We start from the raw sequence: 20,671 nt of genomic DNA on the forward strand, positions 1-20,671 counted from the left end.
CCAGATCTTCTGGGGCTCCTGCAATCTGAGCATCTTAAAGATATATGATGTCTGGATTAGCTTCAAAGTAATCCAGGGCGGAGCGGGGATGGGTGGGACTACACATGAAACAAAAGTAGCCCTGAGTTAATAATTGTTGAAGCCCAGGGATGGGCACGGCTTGGGGCGGTGATTAGACTAGGCTCTACACTTGTGATTGTATCTGAACTCGGTCCATCATTAAAAGAAAAAAAATATTCTGAAGGAACAGCACTCCCTTCTGATGTGAGTGACCCACCTCCCCAGCAGAGTTCTCTGGGGAAGAACCCAGAGAATAGAAGTCCAGATGGACCAGTTTGCAGAGACGGTCGGACTCCTTGCTCCAACCCATCCTGTAAACATCTCTCCCCAGAAAGACCTGTTGAAAACACTGTTGCATCCCACAAGAGCTTCTTGGCTCAGCTGCACCAGCCCAGATTCCTTCTCGTGGTATTCAAGATCTGCCATAACAGGGCCTCGTTCTACTGTCTCATTCCTTCACCTGCTTCCCCCACAAGGCCCGGCAGGAGAGTCAGGTGGCCATGGTGGCGGAGAAGTGGACGCGGGAGTGGTGGCCCCACGACCGACTCTGGGACTTCCCTCCCCCTGCCCCCCACCCCTGTGTTCTTTCCCCCTGTACAGGAGTATCAGTTCCAGTGGCATGGCCTTTGACATTTTGCTTCTCTTCCTTTGGTAACCTTGGGAAGAAGGCAACTCTAGCATTGCTAAGTTGACGTCACCACCGAGGAAAGGGGGAAAGGCACACAAATGACCAGGTTCTATTCCCTTTGAAAGCACAGGCAACTTTCTCCTTCTCATTCGGGACTATTAGAAACAGACCACACCAGAGAATAGGCTAAAATTGGAGGGAGATCTAAGAACTAAATATATCCATTGAATGAGGGCAAATACTTGGGAGTCATGGTGGACATCTGATGTTCGCTAGCCTAGACTCCATGCCCGCTTTTTGGGAAAAACCATCTCATGTTGGGATGAGATGTGGGGATCCGGCCCTCTTCCACTCCAGATTCATAGGATGTTAGTAGACTTGACCTCCAATCCCCAAACCTCATCGAGAGATTGGTTCAAGGGGATCCATGTGACATAACTCAAGCCAATGAGACTCCATTCTGGAACTTTTGCTGAACATGTTTGGTACTATTGGCCGTCATTTATCTTTGCCATCTTGAGATAGAGAACCTGCATGAGGATGAGATACTACAGAAGAAAACAGAGAGAAAGAGACGGTGAGAAATCTTCCCTGGAATGGTTCAGTGATGTGAACCAGTTTTTTCCTCTTCTGTGTTTGTTCGTATAGAGCTGGGTTTCTGTTACTTGCAACCAAGGAGTTCTGCCTGGCATCATGGCCTCTCAGCTCATGGGCGACCAGAGGAAGGTGTCCAGTCCAGTTGGTCAAAAGGGCAAAGGATTGTGGGCCTCAGCCATGGGGTTGAGTGTGATGCTACACCAGTGACAGCAAACTGTGTCCTATACCCATGAGGACATCCGTGACCAGGGTATCTTTCCTGGTGAGTCCAGACGCGACTGCTAGTACTTTTCCACTTAGTACTGCGGGTAACCCAACTGATCAGCCACGCTTGTCACAAGGACAGACCTATGTGTCATTCATTCTTGCTCGAGGCCCTGGAGAGGAGCTGGGTGAGAGGGCCTTTTCTGGGAGGACCTGAAGAGAAAGGCTGCCGTAGGCTCAAGCCATGAGCCCAGGCCCAGAGAGGACTTAGTAACATTGAGTGGGCTTAACGATGAGGGCCCTAAACAGAAGGCCCTGACTCCAAACAGAGCAGGAGGGCAGGACTTGGGCTCTGGAAACCCTCTCAGGGGCTACCCATCTAAGCTGACTGCTATGGATGGACGAGACTTTACTGGAATAGCAGCATGGCTTCCCAGAGCCAGAATGCTGGGGGTCAAAGTCGGCTTTGCTACTTTTTCAGTTATGTGACCTTGGGCAAGGTTCTTGACCTGTGCTTAGGTTTCTTCACCTGTAAAATGGGGATAGTAATGACACCACCACCCTAGGTTGGAGTGACTGTTGGATGAGCTTATTTAGGTAAAGCACTGAGACTGACACCTTATGCATATTAAGTACCACATGTTTGTTAAGCAAACAAATAAATAAAATCTTTATTTTCAGGGGTTCAGCTGAGGGTCTTGCTCAGAGGTAAGGAAGTCAGTCCGGAATTAATGCTCCTACTTATCCCACTTTTTCTCTTGCTTTCTCTCTCATTCGTTCAGCAAACACTTGTTAAATGCTGATCCTGGGCCAAATGCAGGAACAGCTTCACTGCTAGAAAATTCTTGAGATTTTAGCTCATGGATGATGCAACCCTCAACAGGGCTTCTAAATGTGCACTCCAAAACCTCCAGATCACACCCAAGCAGCATCAGGACGATGTTCTGAACCTTTCTTTCCATGGGATTCACACTCCTGCCCTTGACCTTGCCGGACACATTTTCCCAAAGACGATGAGTTTCCTGCTTCTTAGATCTAAGACACTGGGGCTCTAGGAGGTGAAAAAACTTGCCTAAGGACCATCAAGCAGGATGTGGTAAAGCTAGGTTTGCAACCTGGGTCTGACTTATTTTGTCATCATTTTCCCATGGGCCCCCCGGTTTCCAGCGGCCTTGCTTGCTGTCATGCTGAGTGGCTGGTGTTTCTTTCTCTCCCACTGCATTGCGCAGCTCTGGAAATCTAGAGCCACGTTTCATGGATCTCTGCCTCACTGGCCCCAGAGTGAGCCCTCGGAACAGCTATAGGGTTGGTTGCATTGCCAGGGAGTGTATGCAAATGGCCCAAAGTTGCAAATCAAGTCAGCAGCTGGAGAAGTGCTAGAAATATATCCTTTCTTGGAAAAGCCCCCCAGGAGCCTACATTCTGCACTCCTTGCTGGGTCGCAAGAGGCTGTCCATTTCCCTCTGAGATCTTTGTCCCTTTCTCATGTCCTGAAACGTTCTTGCCTATGATTGGGCTTCTGGGGATAGGTGGATGGAGAACTCGGTGAAGGACAGCCTCGGAACATCCCCTCGGGGCCAGAGTCCTCCCCCAGTGGTTCGAGCAGCCACACCAGCCTGGCCCCAGTCACCAACATCTCCATGAAAGGCTATTGACTGTCATCTCCTCTTTGCTGGGAACGGGCCTCTTCCCTTATGATTTCCTGTTCCCTGGCCTCTCTCTAATTTATTGCTTCTGTTTATGATTTGAGGTTAAATGCTTTCAGCTCCATTTTCTTCAAAACATAGATTTCATTCCCCCTGCCAAGTTATCGACTGCTGGTCCCTGCACAACAGGCTCCAGGAAGGGGCGGGGGTCGGGGGGGCGGGTAGTCAGCTTAATGAGACCTCCTGCTTGCTCCTGTGTGAGCTGGGCCGGCAGGTCTCAGCTCAGCCATTTCCAAACTGTTTCCAAAGAACCTACACATATCCAGCTCCCAAAAGCTGCAGTATGGATTATGTGAACCATTCAGTCTTAGCATTTTAGACATGCTCCTAAGGCAGGAGGCACTGACGGCGGGTGGAAAGGGAATACATCTGGGCCTAGTGGGGTAGGAGGGCCTGGGAGAATGGGGAAATACGGGGGACAGAGCAGGCTCCAGGTTAGCACCTGGAAGGAGCCCAGGCTTCCCCACCGCCCCCGCCCCCCGCCCCCAACCTGGAGCAGCTATTTCGCAAAGAACACAGTCTGCTGGGCAAATGGGTCCATTTCTGGATCCCGGTTTGAAGGGTTACCTATAGCCTTCTGGCCAGGTGAAGCCACTCACCTGTTTTCATGGCCCCCGGAAAGCCCTGGCCCTCTAAAGCCACATCATTCCTGGCCGGAAGTCTCTGTGGGGATATTGGCTGGCCTCTCTTTTGGATTCACCTTATGGGTTGTTGGGCTTCTCTCTAAATTTCTAGCCTGGTTCCCTTCAATTCCTAGCTGTCTACCTGGTTTTCTTGCCTGGACTCTATCTTGTCATTCATTCATTTATTCATTCATTCATTCAATAAGCTGATACTGGGCACCTACTCCTTGCTTGGGACAGCATCCCCCCAGCAGATGGATGGGCGCCATTTTCCTCTGCAAGGATCACCGATTAAGTGATCCTGAGGGTAGAGTGGAGACGATGCTTTCCCAGAATGGGAGCTTTCCAACATACCCAATGGCAACTACAGGCTAGTGGGCTCTGTCCACAGTGTATGTAGAGGCTCTGACCCAAGATACGAGGGCCCTAAGAAAAATATACCTTGGCCATTGTCCACAGGAATTTGGCAAACGCTTTTTAAAATGACTCCAGCCATGCGAACAATTCCCTAATGCTACTTCCTAATGCCATACTGTTAGCTGAAATCCCCGGGTCGGTCGGGGAGTGTTCTCGGTTCTTCCCCTGGGATTATGGAGGAGACCACCTCTGGACAGCCTCTCCCGGGAGGTGATCGAGGGCCTGGGGTTCAGTGAGGGGCAGGCTGCTCTTGTCTGCCCGGTTGCGATCAGATGTGCTCCCTCAACTCCATTCTGTCTTCGCTTCGCCATATCCACTCCAGTCCTACCCTCAGGTTTTATAAGTTCCAGGTTATTCAGTTTGATGGGGGTGATACCGGGCCAGGCCTTCTCCAGACACTTGGAATTCCAAAATATTTTGTGCATCCCTGTTGACTCTGTCTTGAGCGATTGTTCCAAAAAATCAAACAAAACGTTTCCAACGAGAGTCTACCAGTGGCTGCTATTCAGGAGCTGTTGAATTAATGCAGGTGAGCCCAATTTGGAAGGTAAAGTATACGGATACCGGATAGCAATATTGTCCAGGGCTCATCTCCTGCACGTAGAGGGATGCTTTAAGTTTGTTCCAATTTGGACTTTAAAGAGAAAATGTAACACCACTAACGAGTGTGAAAGCCTTTAATATGTCAAGATTCAGAGAGTGTTGGGGAGCAGGGAAAAGAGTGAGAGGGGAAGGTCAACCCAGGGGATGATCCCAATGGACAAAGGATCATCAGATGAGTTTCAACTCGCTGCATTTCTCTGCAAGCTGTTTTCTCTCCTGTTATGGACTGAACTGTGTCTTCCCAAAATTCATATGTTGAAGCCCTAACCCATAGTGCTTCAGAATGTGACTGTATCGGAGACAGGGCCTTTAAAGAGATAACCAAGTTTGGGGCACGGGCATGGCTCAGTTGGTTGAGCATCCGACTTTGGCTCAGGTCATGATCTCACAGTCCATGGGTTTGAACCCCGCATCAGGCTCTATGCTGACAACTCAGAGCTTGGAACCTACTCGGGGTTCTGTGTCTCCCTCTCTCTCTCTCTCTCTCTCTGCCCCTCCCCTGCTTGTGCTCTCTGTCTCTGCGCTCTCTAAAAAATAAATAAACATTAAAGAGACAATCAAGTTAAAATCAGGTTATTAGAGTGATGCAATACAATGTGACTGGTGTCCTTATAAGAAGAGGAAGTTAGGATGCACACAGAAGGAAGGTCGTGTGAAGACGTGGGGAGAAGATACCATCTACAAGACTTGTGAGAGGCCTCACAAGAACCCAGCCTCCTGACACCTTGATCTCGGACTTCCCAGCCTCCAGAACTATGAGAAACAAATTTCTGTTGGTTAAGCCATCCAGTGTGTGGTATTTGCTATGGCAGCCCAAGCAGACTGAAACACTTCCCATAGACCGGGAAGGTGTGATGTACCCGAGCATCCAGTGGTTAGGACAATGGAAGCTGACTTTGAAAGTGAACCTGGCTGTGGATGGAATAATTTCAGGAGAGTGAGGAAGGGGGTCTGGGCCAGCTGACCTGAGGTCAGTCCTTAGCTTGTGAAGTTCTGAAGGGTAAGTCCTCTCTATGTGACCTAATTGCTCACTAGTGTCCTTAAGGGAGGAGAAGGGGACATATGAGTGGGTCATGTTTCCATGGAACAGTTCTGTTCTTTGCCAGGAAAGCTACGATCTTTCTCTTTTTCCCATCTCCTTCTTCTTCTCCTGTGAGTTGGATGCTTCCAATTCCACCACTAGGACTGCTTTAAAAAAACCAACTTAATAGAGATGCTTGGGTGGCTCAGTTGGTTAAGGGGCTGACTCTTGATTTCAGCTCAGGTCATGATCTCACAGTTCGTGGGATCAAGCCCCGCCTGGGGCTCTGCACTGACAGCAGAGAGCCTGCTTGGAATTTTCTTTCTTCCTCTGTGTCTGCCCCTCCCCTGCTCCTGCTCTCACTCTCTCTCTCTCTCTCTCTCTCTCTCTCAAAATAAATAAATAAGTTGCATTTAACTTAATAAACGTAAAGATCTAATTGACTTTATTGGACAATTTGTGTATTAGACAGTATTCCCTCCAGCAGGTGGAAAGGAGCTCCACTGAGCCATAGAAAAGGAAAGGTTTTCAAAGGTGGAAAAGGTGCATTGAAAGGAAGTTATTGGCAAAGGAGCTATCATTTCAGGCAAGGTTGTCCTTCTAAGAGGATTAGAAGGGCCTACTGGGTGGGTTGTCTCACTAGTGCTGACCAGGAAATTCTGTGTCGACTGGTTAAATGCTATCTTCCTGAGGGGCTGAAATTCTAATTAGGTTAGATACTAAGTCTTGGTTAGCCAATGTGGGGTTTAGCACAAGTGACTCCATTTTGTAACTACCGTCTCCTTTTTAACAATTCCCCTCTTTTGCTCAGACTCTCCACTTAACCGAGAGACCTGATCAAAATTTAAGGCATTGGTGCTGCTCGTAGCTACCGCTCTGTAGTTCTGACAGCTTTTATCGATCCTTTATGTGGCATTCACGGGTCATGACGTTTTTTTGCTTAACCCCTGTGATATTCACAGGCCAAGACTTCAGCGTCATGCATTTTAAATTGGCTGTTTTCTTTGTTGCCTTTCTAATGTCTCAATCTTAGGAAAATCATTTGCTCGGTGGTGAGTGGCTGTGAATATGCATTTAAAGCTTTCGAGAAAATACAACACACCAGGGAGATTATTATGACTATGAAGCAGGACGAGTCCCAATGCCTGCAGTGAACTTTGGAGCCATGGTCCCCCAAGACCCAAACCAATCAGAATCAAATAAGTCCAAGAAAGGCCCTGTGATGTTGCGTTTTTAGGCCACGTGGCTTGCTCAGTGACCTTATGTAACTGAGTTTCAACTTCCTTAGGGGTGTGAATCCAGGCACAGCAGGTGGCATGGGCCACAGCACGGACACCTCTTTACTCGGCCAAAAGATAATCAAGGACTATCCTGTTATCAAGAACTTTGGTGGCAGAGACTAAGGTTTTCTCGGGCAACTTTTGTCTCAGCAGTGCATTCCGCGGCATCTTTAAGAGTTAAGGAGAAGCTTCTGAGCATATTCTCGTTTACATTCATTCCTAATCAAGGAAGTACAGCCCTACCAAAGGAAGAAACCCTCAATCATGAATTCCTCCTGGTAATTTCTTTCGAATTTGATGATGTAAATCTGGAGGGATCAACCGATGAGGTTTCTGAGTTGACTTGTGAAAAGTTGGGGAACAGCTCAATAGCCTAAGAGTAATTGCCTAGCCACGTGCCAGCTATCTAGCCATTCACAGGCCCAAGGAGAGAGAACCATCTCAGCAAGGACAGATGTTGTCAGGGCCCAAACCACTTCCTGCTAAGGGGGCATTTAATGGAGTCATTTGCAGGAATTAGCCTGTTGAAGCCAGGAGTCAGGTTTTCTCCAAGCCTAAAGTCACATGCTGCTTTAAATTCCTTAGCAGTGACCTGGGACATACGGATGATGGTGTTATCTTTCCAGGCCAGCACCAGAGTAAAGGAAAGAAGAAGAAGAAGACAGAGTGTCACGTTCAGTGGAAGTATGGAGTTTTGATCCGCCATCTTGGGAGGAAGCTGTCTGCCTTGATGTTGGCCACTTCCTCGTCAATTTCACTTGGAGGTCTCCAGCGTTTGCACAGGACTGGATGTCAGATGGAGTCTTCTTCAGCTGTGAGATATAAACCTGGGGTTCAAGTACCTGAGGTTTGGCCGCCATCTGGGTAGTAAGGAGGACCTGATATGGTCTCTGTCCAGGAGTTTCAAGGGCAGTCTCTGTTCTTATTGATTCCAAATCAGAGGGCAAGAGAAAATTGGAAACGTTAGTTTGGAAGAGTCGGAGCCAGATACTTGAGGAAACCAGAAGATTTAGGACTCCGTCCCGGTTCCAAGTACATAACGAAATCTCAAAGGCGATTAACGGGATTAGCATCTAATGTAGACAATGGCACAAATGTAATTTTTCTCTTACAATTATCCCTATTTTCCCCTAGGAATAATCACAGTAAAACAAATCTGTTTCCATTAGCGTTGGCTGATTATTTACATAAGTGCACCAAGAATAGTGACTGACCATAGAAACTCTTTTTAAGACTGCTTTGCTGGAGTCTTAGAAGCAAAGTACCAGGCTGAAGTTTTGAAAAGCCTTGATCAGCTCTGTAAAGTCAGCCTTAGTTCCTTAAAACTGCCTGGTCGTATCTGAGTGTTTCAAATATAACGTTCCAGCCGAAGCCTTGATAACGTGGCCAATATGTTCAACTGTTCTCCTTTTATAAGGAGAACAGATTCTTACTAAACGTATGCAAGCAACTAACTGTATTGCCATGAAAAAAAAAACACTCAAAAGAGTTTTTAAAATCTGGAGGGACCAAGGGAGGAGAAAAAGTAAATGTATCATCTTTGCTTACAAAGGTATTCTTTATCAAACTGTTATAAGTCATAGGTAGCTTAAGAGAAAAAAAATTCCTTAAATCTGGAAAAAGCACCACATTAGAGAACCCGTGATGTTTCAAACAAAAAGACATAAAAAGTTTATAATCCTCCTCCTCAGTTTTTCTTTTAGCCCGTGTTATTAATTCTTGTTCTCCTTGAACCTAGTTTTTTCAATCGTTTTGGGAATTCTCACCCCGTTCACTTTTATGATCTTAAAGTTATCAGAAAACTCATACTTGTCCACAGCCCTCTCCTTGAATCTTCTTGGAGATGAAGTGCTTTTGCAGGAAGACTTTTGCAAAATACCGGAGCAAAACAATACTTGTCTGCAAATGACGAAAGACTTTAAGAATGTCCATTGCTAGAGATCTGATGAGAGTTTCTTTTAAAGAAATTGATGAGGAAATTTGGTGACTTCTGTAATATGCATCATTCTCAGGTACTAACTGGAATCATGTCTGATAACATTATACCAGGACATATCAGACTTTGGGAATCTCATATAATTTCTAGACTACCATTTACAACTCAAATAGAAAGAGAGCTCAGTATTCTTATTTACAGTATTTCCCACATAATTTAACATATCAAACATGCCTCATTGGTTTAAAATCTGCCTTTTTGTATAAGGAGAGAGAACAAGGCCTTTGAGATGTTCCAAGGACTCTCTGAAAAGTCTCAAGGTTAATTTGAGGTCAAAAAGACTTCATTCAGTGTCTGATTTTGAGAAATTTGGTAAAAATACCAAAAGGAAAACACTTGTCAAATAGGATCGCAGTTCGCTCAGAACCAAAACTGACTTACTCATTTCAATACAGTGACAGTTAAAGGTTTTGGCAAGCAAATACAGAAAGTTAAATAGCTGTAGGTGAAACTTAGCTCTTTTAATGCAGAAGACTCAGTTTTATTAAGTAATCAAAGATTTGATAAAAACAACCCAGGAAATTATTGTGACAAAACACAAAATTTTGCTCTCCAGGTAGATTACTTAAAAGGTAAAGAAAAAAAAACTGTCAAAATTTCTTATTTTTTAGAATTTATATATTTATTTTGAAAGAGAGAGAGAGAGAGAGAGAGAGAAGAGCATGCTCGTGTGCAAGAAGGGAAGGGGCAGAAAGAGAGAGAGAGAGAGAGAGAGAGAGAGAGAGAGAGAGAATCTCAAGCAGGCTCCATGATAGCACAGAGCCCTACATGGGGCTCTGTCCCACGAACCATGGGCTCATGGCCTAAGCCAAAATCAACAGTCAGATGGTCAATCTGACTGAGCCACCCAGGCTCCTCTATCAAAATTTCTTATTAAGAGCAGAAAACAGGGGCACCTGGGTGGCTCAGTCGGTTGAGCGTCCGACTTTGGCTCAGGTCATGATCTCACGGTTCGTGGGTTCAAGCCCCATGTCAGGCTCTGTGCTGACAGCTCAGAGCCTGAAGCCTGTTTCAGAGTCTGTGTCTCCCTCTCTCTCTGACCCTCCCCAGCTTTCACTCTGTCTCTCTCAAAACTAAATATTAAAACAGAAAACAATAACGTAAGAAACGTTTGTCCTTTTAACAGAGAGAAAACCGAATTCTAATTTTGTACCAACTTGCTTTTTATATTAAAACTCATTCAATTCATTAAATTCATTCTAACCTTAGCCAGTACTGACCACACGTAAAATTTCTTTTCCTTATTTCTAGTAGTTTTCAAGACATATATTCAAAATTTTAACCCATAGAAACTCTTAATTTCTAGTGAAAACTAAGAAATGAGCAGTTGGGAACTTTTACCTTACGCATCGTTTAGCACAAGTGACTCCATTTTGAGTCTAGAGTCTCCTTTTTAACAGAAACTTCCATAGCCTAAGGCAGTGTGTGCCAACTCTGTAGGTGTGTCGTGTGGCCTATGGGGGCTTTACAAATGTCCACACCTGGGTGCTCCCTCAGACTCACTGAAACAGAACAACTGCAGGTGTAAAAAGACGTTTCCAGATCAGATGGTAAAGTGCTCTGACTACAGAAGGTACGGGAGGTGGAAAAACTTCCTTCCTCCCTTTTACGTTCTAAGACTGGCCTCCTAAGAATACTCTAATAATTGAATTGATATAAGATAGGTTAACAAGAGAAAAACAAACAAAAGTTTGAGAGCATGTACATGTATCTTCTGCATACATGGGAGAGACCCGGGAAAACTAACTCCCCAAAATAGCCCAAGCCATCACCTTAAATACTATCTTTAGCTAAGGATAAATGTAGATGTTGTGGAGGTGGGTGCAGTCAGGGAGGCTTGACAGGAAATGTGCAGTCAACAGGGTAAAGTCTGATGCAGATTTAAGTTCCAGCCTTCTCCGTTGAGAGATTTTGGAGACTGAATCATCCCCCTGTTTCTGGTGTAACAAGGGAGCTGCCCTTAAAATGGGTATTTCTCTCATAAATGTAAATGCCTCTTATCAAAAGGTAACTTCTACTCAGTTTCCAGAGCTTCACCTGTGTTTGCTGTTTTTTTTTAATTAAAAAAATTTTTTTTAAATGTTTATTTTTGAGAGAGAGAGAGAGAGAGAGAGAGAGAGAGAGAGCGTGAGTGAGGAAGGGGCAGAGAGAGAGAGAGAGAGAGAGAGAGACAGAATCAGAAGCAGGCTCCAGACTCTGAGCACAGAACCCGATGCGGAGCTCGAACTCACAAACCCTGAGATCATGACCTGAGCCAAAGTCAGACGTTTAACTGATTGAGCAACTCAGGTGCCCCTATGTCCGCTGTTTTTAGAAAACAAAAAAACAAAAAGACAACCAACTTAAAATAACCAATATGCCAAAGACACATGTTTTTGGGTGGTATATTTTGGTCCCCTTCGAAGATATTAGGCATTGAGTGAGTGATGATGGTAGGGCTCATCATTCTCTGCTGCCCGGTCCCCAAAGGCCAGCAGGTAGAAGTGGTTGGAGTATGAGGGGGTTCCCCAAGACGGCAAGGACAGGGGTTCTTTCTGTGGGGATGGGTTAGGTCTTTCTAGGCTTCTGCTTTCTTATAACAGCCATGCTCATCTCCCAAGATTCATAAGGTTGTGAAGAGCCTTTCGTGTTCTGGAGAAAGTTGTAGAACTCCCCAGGGTTCATGTTTTAGGGTCTTGCCTGGTCGGAGGCAGCCATCTTAGATGTGCTGTCCATTCCCAGAGTGCTTTGGGAATACAAGGAAGCAGCAGAACCCCCTACCTCTCACCTGTGGAGTGATGCCTGGGTAAAAGGAGATGGCCTATTTGTGGGAGTCCACGTGGGGAGACCTCAGGTTGGTGACTTATCTGTCCATGCCTCTGTTTCCTCTGCCATAACACAGGGACATTAATAGTACTTTTGTTGCAAAGATGTTGCCAAGGATAAATGAAAAAATGCAGGTGAAACTCTTAGAATTCCTGTCTTAGAGTAAGCTTTTGATATTGATGATGGTGATAGTGGTGATGGTGATGGTGATGATGGTGAAGATGATGGTGATGATGATGGTGATGGTGGTGATGATGATGATGATGGTGATGATGATGGTGATGATGATGGTAATAGTGATGGTGATGATGGTGATGGTAATGATAATGGTGATGATGATGGTGATGGAGGTGATGATGGTGATGATGATGATGGTGATGATGGTGATGGTGATGATGGTGATGGTGATGATGGTGATGGTGATGATGATGGTGATAGTGGTGATGGTGATGGTGGTGATGGTGAAGATGATGGTGAAGACGATGGTGGTGATGATGGTGATGATGATGATGGTGAAGATGGTGATGGTGATGATGATGGTGATGGTGATGATGATGGTGAAGTCGATGGTGATGGTGATGGTGATGGTGATGATGGTGATGGTGATGATGATGGTGATGATGGTGATGGTGGTGATGATGGTGATGATGACGATGATGGTGATGATGCTGATGATGGTGATGGTGATGATGATGGTGATAGTGGTGATGGTGATGATGGTGATGGTGAAGATGATGGTGAAGACGGTGATGGTGGTGATGATGGTGATGGTGATGATGATGGTGAAGTTGATGATGATGGTGATGGTGATGATGGTGATGGTGATGATGGTGATAATGACAATGATGATGATGGTGATGGTGATGATGGTGATGATGGTGATGGTGATGGTGATGGTGATGATACCTGTGGTGTTGATGGTGACCACAGCTATGGTATTAACTGGGCTTTTTTTTTTTTTTTTAAGTTCTAAGGGATATATTCATCATGATTTGTCAATGGCCCAAGTGCACAAACTTTCAAGATTACCCTCTCTTCTTGGCTATTTTCATAGCCCAGGAGCAGTGTCCCCTGCCTGCAGTGCTCCCACCCCACCCCGACATCAGGCCAGTTTTGAGGGAACTGGTCCGTGAGTCAATGTCGTATCTAATTCTTCCCTGGAGGGGCTGGACTGGCTGGCGGAACAGGGAGGAGGAAGGAGGTAAGCCCCGCCTTTCCCACGACTCCGATGATGGATATAACATCTGGCGAGCTGCAGGTGCCCCCTCAGTCTATCTTCTGTCTACTTGATAATAGATGATGTAATCTGTCTCTCTACAGCACTTCCTTTTCTGTGCAGGTGACAGAGATGGAGCGATCCCATCCCTCACCTGGGGGGAGCATGATTTGCCGGGGAACGCACACTGCATCGCAGCAAGCCGAGGGTGGCATCCCGGGAGGTTCGCCACACTTACTGCCTGCAGGCGTTGCCACGTGTGGCTGTGTGGCCGGCAGGACCACCCACCCCTGGGAGGGTGCCTCTGGCCACGCACTGGGAAATAAGCTTTTCCCAGGTTCATGGACAGCCAGTCTGACCAACTCTCATCCCTCACCGGGTGGCATTTCTTGCAGAACATCAAACAATTCCTCTCCCTCCTCTTCTTTTAACACTGTATTGTGCTGAGATATTTCAGGCGTGCCAAAAAAAAAAAAAAAAGGCGACAGAGAATATTTTCACAAATATTGCGGTACCCAAGACTCAGCTTAAGACAGGAAACATTGCAAAGACAGTCAAAGTGTCTTCCTTACGCTGTTTTCCCTCCTTTCTCGAGGTGCTAAGCACTGTTGTAAATTTTCCCATACGTGCTTTGATAACATCACGACATTTGTATGCGTCCATCTGCTTTTAAACTTAAAAAAAAAAATATTACAACACGGTTGGTAGTCTCCAGCAGCTGGAGACTATTTTTTCCCCAACATTGTTTTGATAGCTCTCCCTGTTGTGCCCTGGGGTTCTGCAGTTCCGGTTCAGCTTCCCTGTCCCTCCCCCCCCCCCCCCCCCAGGCTTTCATGGAATAAGGACCACACTTTATTCATCCATTGTCTTGTTACCGGATACTTAGTTTGATTCCATTTCTTTCCTTGCATTTCAAGCACTAGAGCGGTGAATATTCCTATACGTGTCTCCTTATGAAAACAGGCAAACCTTTCTCTAGCATATACCCAGGGGTGAGAAAATGCTGGGCCATGGGGCATCTGAAGCTTCGGTTTTTCTAGATGTCAACAACTTGCGTTTCTGAATGATTTTACCAATTTACTCTTGCACCAGAGAGGTAAGAAAGTTCCCACTGTTCTATTACCTCACTAGCATTGATTTGCCAGACTTTGAAAATGTTTTCCAACTGCTTTCATTGGAAATGTATGTCATTATGGTTTACTAGGCATTTGCCTCTCTGTCTGTCTGTCTCTCTCTCTCTCTCTCTCTCTCTCTCACACACACACACACACACACACACACACACACACAGAAACATTTAAGCCTTTTGCGCTCGCATGAGTCTTTGGAAGGCTCCCGTGCATGTATGAGGTTCATAGCTGTAGAATTTGGCAACGGTGTGGTCTGATGTGCTGGGGGAGGATGTGCTTTGCAGCCAGACATGATCTGGATTTGACACCCTGCCTGTATAAGATCTTGCCATTTTCAGTAGGTGACTTTACCTTTCTGAACAGTTTTTCTCATTTGTAAAATGGAAAACGTAATGCCATCTATCTCAGAATGGCTGGAGAATTCAGGGAGGCCGTGTGTAAAGCATTTAACCCAGTGACCTGCACACTAATTCCTGGGTGGATATCGGTTGCAAATCCTTCTCCTCCTCTCCCTCCCCTCCTTCCCTCCTTTTACGCTAACCTAACGGAAAGGGAGTTGTGTTACCTTTAAAAGCAGACGGAAACTCCAGGAAGTCTACCAGCATCACCTAGCATGAATACCCATAGGAGTCCCCTACTTCAATGAATAATGGCCAATATTTTGGAATTCATATATTAACTAGGTGCGAATAGAATCTTCCACGTTGGTTGCAAGGTGCCTTGGTTTCCTGGATTGAACTGCTTCCTTGAAATTTTGTGATTTGGGCTCATTTGCTTAAAAAAACTTTCCTTCCAGGGGGCCTAGAGGACACTGCAGCCTGGCTGGGCAGAGTAATCATGAATTCCTGACGAGTGATACCCTCGAAGTCAGGTTTCCCCATCTCTGGGTGAACGAATGACAGCAGACAAGCCACGGGAGAGGATCCACCCGTAAACGAATGGCCGGTATTTCCCTAGCTCCATTCTGGGACGTGCCCAAAACGAATCACCTGGAAAATAAGTGGTGCCTGGTTCCAGACCTTTGTTAAGTGATATTTGCGTTTCATAAATGTGCTTGAACGCCACGCCTTCCATTTTAAGCTGGGAAACCACTGCTGATCCGGTCTCCCCCTGCGCGAACATCTCTGACCAAGGCAGCGAGCTTGCATGAAATCCCTAATTAACTCTCAGAATTAAAGTATACAAAAGCACAATTAATTAATTTTGTACTTTTCATCTTCATTGGACATTAACGCCCCATCAGTCTTTAGCTATCACACACATGCACGCACACACGCACACGCGCACACACACACAATCAATTAATCCAATGAAACTCCACTGGATGCCCATTCTGGGTTAGGCTTCTCCAAGTGGCAGACCAAAAGAGCCAGCCCCAGCCGAGCTCATGATCTAATGGGGGAGACAAGCATTAATCAGATAATCTCACAAGTCAAAATCTCAAACTGTAATAAATGTCATGAAATACAGAGTAAGACGCACCAGGTGAGAACAACACAGGGGACATGTTCTGGAGAGGACAGTGTGGACGGTTTCTATGGGGAGTGATGTTTGATCTGAGATGGGGACAATGAGAAGAGTTCAACCAGGTAAAGAGTGGAGAAGCCTCTCCAGACAAAGGGAAGAGATAAGTCAAGGCCCTGATGTGGGGAATGACAGACTCACTGGGGACACAGATAGAAGGTCATGTGACTTCTATCCCATAGTTTCCAAGAAGGTTGCTGAGGCTCCAGCTATCACAACTAGCTTCCAGGTAAGAAGAAGGAGCAAGAGGGAAATGGTATATCACCCAGATGAATAAGATTAAAAAAAATGTTTTCAACATATTAAAAAGCAATATAGTACAAATGCTGTGGTTAATATTAGAAAGGATCCACATTTTTCAAGGAATGAATTTTATACACAAATTCTACAATAGAGGGAAATAGTACCTTGATACAGAAAAGCTTTCTTAAACAAAACGTAAAGATGTTTAAATCCAAAAGCACTTAAGACCAAATGCTTTCAAACGTTCAAACAAAAGGCAACCCTCACAATCTCTATAATAAAATATATCCTTGTAGGTACATGTCCTGCACACTTTGGGAAACTTTAAAGTTTTTAAAGTTTAGGTGACAGAGGCAGTACACAAAGCCTTCAGGAAACCCCCTTTTTCTCCCCCCAAATAAGTACACTTTCAGTAAAACATTTCACCATTTTATCTGACTCCGGGGTTAAAGCCAGGGTGAGAGGAGACTGGGGTGCGGGACAGGACTGATCATGAGAAACCCAGTACTGATTGTCGGGGTTACTTCCGGCTGCTCGGTTCTCGGTCCTGCTAATGTTCACGTCCCGATGCTCACATTCTGTGACCTCCACGGCCCTGCCTGAGTTGTTGATTCCACCTGAAATGTGTTCTGTACAACGAGCTTCCTACTTGGCCAAATCGTACCCATCCGCCAAGGCTCCTGCTTCCTCCTGGATCCCCCCAGCCTCCTCCAGGGAGAGAGAATCACTCTCAACACCCGTAGCATTTAGCGGTCCCTCGTTTCGTCCGTTTGCCAACTCCTGCTCTGGATTCAGCTTCTTCTCAGCCTGTGCCTCCTACTTGAATGCGAGCATCCAGGGTGAGAGGACCCCGTCCTATTATCCGCATATTTCCTCCCTTCCTTGTTCGTATCTGGCCCCCAGGGGGTCAATATGTCTCCATGAGCGAGTGGAGTATATGAACGAAGTACCCTGCCTCAGATCCTTCATCCAGGGCCTTAACCCCTGTGGCTAAGACAGCTGGCTGCCTCTCCAATGGGCATTCTCCCCTTCTTCCTTACCAACGGACTCACAATTTTATCTGGCAGGCAATTTCTGTAACTAAAACAATACATTCCCCAGTAGGCATGGCCAATGAGATGCAAACACAAGTTGTTGGGTGGGATTTGGAGACAGAGTAATATACCATTTATCCTTTTGCTTCCTTTTCTTGTCTGGAATCTGGATGTGATCGCTGGGGCCTTAGCAACCTTTTTGGACCCTGAAGCAAACTGGAGGATTGAAGCTTGTCATAAAATTGATGGAACACAAATGCAGGAGACTGGCTTCTGATAATCATTACAGCACTGTGCCAGTTTTGGCCAGTCTGCTTCAGGACTTCCTATTGATCTCGAACATTTGTGGTTTTCTCTGAGATACAGCCATACAATCCTTATTAAACAGCCTCTCTGTCAGCATTGTCTCTTTTTTCTAACCTTGACATTTATTTTTCACCCTTCTTTACATTAAACAAATAAACCTACTTTGTTTACAGTGCCATCATTCTGACATTGGTTTCATTCATTCATTCCACAAATAGGTACTTAATAAATAAGATATATACCAAGTACTGACTTTGGTTCTGAAAATCCAGAAATGAGCAGCAGAGCCCCTGCCTCTGTCCTCAGGAGTTCAAGGGTTACTGGGAGAAAGGGCATATTAACCAGATAGAGCAGCTTTCTCAAAGACCCCGGGCAGTGGAGACCATCGAACACTGGAACAATTGGAAGAAACGCCAAAGAGCAAGGAAGTCAGACAATGTAAGCCTTGGGGGCCAGAGAAAAGACATTCTGTTTTTTCTTGCAGCACCAAGAAGCCACTAAAGGACTTTAAATTACAAATTGCACCAAGATATTAATGGCTAGAATTGGCTTTTTGGTGATATTCAGCTATCAATAGGTAAATGCTTGAATTCACCAAAGGAATAAATCTCTAATGGTGAAATTTATTGTCTGGGAAGGCATTTAGGAGTGCAGAGTCCAGAAGTACCCCTGAAAACACACCTTGGATATGGTAAACGCCACCTTCACCCTAACCCTATAAGAACGATAAGGGCTGCGTAGATATGACTGACTCTTTTTCCTATCGCTTTCACCGAAAGAACTTTCTTTTCCTTCATTCAATTAGGTGCTATATATCTTTCTCGCCCCCCTTGAGATAAGGGTTACCTTCCTGGCTTGGGTTCCATTTTTTTTCATTGTCATCAACCTTTCTGTAAACTGTTTTGAGCTTAGGAGAAATTAGTCTCCAATGATCTGAGCCCATAAACATGAGCAGGTAGTCCTGCCTGACGAGTTCCTGGGCTCATAGGGGAAATGGGTACAGTTTACAGTGCCCCAGGGTACTTTTAGAACACCTTGATAATAGCTCCAGAAAGTCGAGGAAGGTTTCATGATAAAAATTTGAAAACCTGGGGTGCCTGGGTGGCTCAGTCTGTTGAGCGTCCAACTTTAGCTCAGGTCATGATCTCACGGTGGACGAGTTCAAGCCCCGAGTCGGGCTCTGTGCTGACAGCTCAGAGCCTGGAGCCTGCTTTGGATTTTGTGTCTCTGCCCCTCTCCCGCTCATGCTCTGTCTCTCTCTGTCTCAAAAATAAATATAAACATTAAAAAAAAATTTTTAAATTTAAAGACCTTTTTTTGAAAAAGGATAACTTCGATTGATTGTCAGACTGTGACATGCCGGGTTCTGGTTTATGTCCGCTATGTCATTTCATCCCTAAACAACACTGTGAGGGGGTCTCTGATTATCCCTAGTCTATGGATGAGGAGACCGAGGTTCAGAGAGGGTAGGTTATTTGTCTAACGTCACGCAACTAAGAAGTAGAACACAGGACCCAGAACCTAGGACGACATCCACCTAAAGGCCATGCTCCCTATGACACTTTCCATGTCACTTGGGGGCTTCTTCAGCTTGGAAGGTCCTCTGGGCACAGGGGCGCCGTGGACAGGAGTCCCCTGGTGTACTTCTTTCCTAAGGCTGCTATGATCAATTTCCACAAACTTGATTGCTTCAAAGAACAGAAATGTATTCTCTCACGGTCTGGAGGCCAGAGCCCCAAATCAGTTTTATTGGACCCCAATCGAGATGTCAGCAGGGCCATGGTCCCTCTGAGGGACCATGGCTCTAGGGGAGAGCCCATTCCTTGCCTCTTTCGGCTTCTGGAGGCTGCTGGCATTCCCTAGCTTGTGAGCTCTCAGCACCCCAACCTCTGCCTCCTGGTCTGTGTGGGTCAACTTTCCTTTTGCCTCTTCCTTATAAGGAAGATTTTATTTAGGGCCTACCTGAGTCATCCTGCACCAGCTCCTTAATGTGCTTATATCTAAAGACCCTTTTCCCAAATAAGACAACGTTTCTAGTTTCCCGGGATTAGGCCCCGTGCCTTCGGGGACCATCATCCAGCCTGCCACACCCAGTTCTGTGTCCTGTTGCCCAGGTTCACGATCCACGCGAGCAGCCAGAGTCCGTAACGGAGAACCTTCTCTGTCCCCTGGCCTCCCTCGGAGTCAACCGGACGGAGCCTCACTGGGCTGAGGACCGGGTAGCCGTTTAAACCCAACATGACATCATGTTTGTCTGAAGGTAATTCTGCCTGTAAATTATTTGCAAATGTTCCTCACATGTTCCCCCCTCTCTTTTTTTAGGATTCGGAGCCAATTTGTAATAAGCGAGAGCAGTTTGACCCAGATTAAAAAGATACAATTAGTCTGTCTGCGTGGTGAACCTAAAAAAGTACTACTTACAACAAGTTATTGTTTTTCTGACACAGGGAGATGTCCTAGCAGAACAATAAAGCCCCCACCACTGATACGAGCCTTGTAATTTACTTAAAACGCCATGGTGCAGAGAGAGAACAGCCCCCTTAGAACCTGCGAGATCTCAGCGTGTCCTGCTCTTGCAGGGGTAAGAAGGGACCCCCAGGAGAGGTGGACTCCATCACTGCACAGAAGAGAAGGGATTGCCAGGCAGGGGCTGGGGACACCCCTCCCCCTAAAATTCCACCTTTCACTTGGAACTATGGAAGGTTGCTTCTCTGGAAATGGGGGCCCAGTGAGGCTACCAAGAATGGGGGAGGGCCACCCTGAATTGTACACGAAAGTCCCACGGGACTCAGGCAACCTGCTGTCCCGAATTGGCGGTGGGAGGGGCGATCCTGGGACACGAATGCCAGCTAGTGAGTTCTTGAGTCATGTCCGTCCCTCAGGCTATTGGCTGGAAATCTTGGCCATCGTTTTGGGGATACTTGGGCAAACTTGAGGTGACTGGATTCCAAAGGGTCCGTCCCTTCTTCGGATCCACCTTCCTTTTTTTTTTTTTTATTTTTTGAAAATTGTTCTTAATGTTTATTTATTTTTGAGACAGAGAGAGACAGAGCGTGAGCAGGGGAGGGGCAGAGAGAGAGGGAGACACAGAATCCGAAGCGGGCTCCAGGCTCTGAGCTGTCAGCCCAGAGCCCGACGCGGGGCTCGAACTCCCGGGCCGTGAGATCATGACCTGAGCCGAACTCGGACGCTTAACCGACCGAGCCACCCAGGCGCCCCCTGGATCCATCTTCCTTTTATAAGGCCTGGGCTTCAGCAGCCATGGGAATGTGCAGTGA

Source organism: Panthera onca, chromosome E2 (assembly GCF_046562875.1).
Source record: "Panthera onca isolate mPanOnc1 chromosome E2, mPanOnc1 haplotype 2, whole genome shotgun sequence".
NCBI classification, from domain to species: Eukaryota; Metazoa; Chordata; class Mammalia; order Carnivora; family Felidae; genus Panthera; species Panthera onca.